At 40.8% G+C, this 1681-nt stretch overlaps 1 long non-coding RNA gene across 1 annotated transcript; it reads right to left on the bottom strand.

Annotated features, from left to right (window-relative positions):
- Positions 1-807: 807 nt before the first annotated feature.
- LOC116672560 (uncharacterized) lies at positions 808-1413 on the bottom strand. The gene is made up of 3 exons (XR_004327588.1): positions 1317-1413; positions 1012-1013; positions 808-836 (listed from the first exon to the last, which is right to left on the bottom strand). It is a non-coding gene; the product is annotated as an uncharacterized LOC116672560 (long non-coding RNA).
- Between the last annotated feature and the right edge of the window lie 268 nt (positions 1414-1681).

Below are 1681 nucleotides of genomic sequence, written 5' to 3'. Positions count from 1 at the left end.
GTCTTGTTGTGTCTAATGTATTTTAGGTTTGTGGATTGAAGTTCAGTTCAGTTACTACCGCGTGACATGTTTGTGTGCTGTGTTTTGTCTCCAGACGGTTAGTGTCTAGCAGAGCTCGGCTTGCAAAATAGATAACAGGTCTCAGACTGATACTGGAGAGGATCTTCACCCAAACACAGGACGTGTCCCTAACCACCCTTGGCCCTGCTTTTCAGAATTAACTCACTCGGCAGAGCTATGGTTGGACATTGTACCAAACAACTTATCATAAGGTCACGGTAAACTTTATGAACTACATGCTTCTTTTTTAGAAGTGAACCCAATAATCACACTGAAACCAAGCAGACTATGTGTAATGCTTTTGCTCTTTAGTTCAAAATATAATGAATTGAACACACATGATTAATATAATCCACTACGTGAATAGAATGTTTATGAGCACACATGATATAAATACATTTTATTCCAACACAACACAACCCAATCACATTTAGATAGATAGATAGATAGATAGATAGATAGATAGATAGATAGATAGATAGATAGTCCAATGAGGGACATTTGTTTTTACAGTCTGCACATGGAAATATACACTGACAAATGCAATAACAGATGACATAAAGACAGAAAACATAAGTTAGATAGACACAGAGAAATTAACAACACCTTTGTGATTCTTCATGGGAGCTATTGCACAAAACCAGGATAAGGGATTAAGCCGGGCTATTCCAGTTTGTTTTTTGTTATTGTGCAGTTTTTGAAATTAAGCTTATTCACCGTATCCAGAGTTAGATAAGTCCATAAATACCCTTCTCCATTGCGTGTCGTAACTCTGTCTGGCGCACCCACAACTTAAAGTCACAGCGTGTACAAATAACAAGGTCACATGAGGCACAGCCCTCTCCTCTTTTGCTACACTCTGCAGTGCCCAGCTACATACTGCTGTGCCTTGTAATGCCGCACAGTGCCCTGCTATGCCATGAACTACTACAAAGAACTACTACAAAGAACTGCTACAAACTACTATTTTTCTATTTTTGTTATTTCCACTCTTCATTCTAACCCCAACCGGCCCGTCAGACACCGCCTACCAAGAGCCCGGGTCTGTCCAAGGTTTCTGCCTAAACGGCACTTTTTCCTCGCCACTGCCTCCACTGGAGGAAACTACTAGAACTGTTGGGTCCTTTTAAATTCTGGAGTGTGGTCTGGACCTACTCTATCTGTAAAGTGTCTTGAGACAACTCTTGTTATGAATTGATACTATAAATAAAATTGAATTGAATTGAAAAGCACCGTTGTTACTCTCTGCTCATCACCACAGGGCTTCTCGTGTGCTGCTAGCAAATCACTCCGCCCAAGTAGCAGAAGTTGCAGTGCTTCAGCTTCTGAGAAAATAGTTCATAGTTTGTATACGGTTAGAAGATGGCTGTGCCTTGTGACCTTGTTATTTGTAGGCTATACGCTGTCACTGCCCAATGTGAGGCGAGTGCAGATTTGAGTCGCGCATGTGGCACTTTGCGACGAGTAGCATATAAGATTCTAACGAGAGACTTCAGTAAAGTCAATACAGAAAAAATGGACCTACTTAACCAAGTTTGTTCATTGCTGGCTACAAGTTAGCATCAAACACAACGAAGGCTGTCAGTTGAATGGTTTTTGAGCTAACGTTAGCAATCAAACA

This window comes from Etheostoma spectabile, chromosome 3, assembly GCF_008692095.1.
Source record: "Etheostoma spectabile isolate EspeVRDwgs_2016 chromosome 3, UIUC_Espe_1.0, whole genome shotgun sequence".
Taxonomy (NCBI): Eukaryota; Metazoa; Chordata; class Actinopteri; order Perciformes; family Percidae; genus Etheostoma; species Etheostoma spectabile.
The sequence above is the reverse complement of the archived record's forward strand: the minus strand, read 5'-3'. Positions and strand labels throughout refer to the sequence as shown.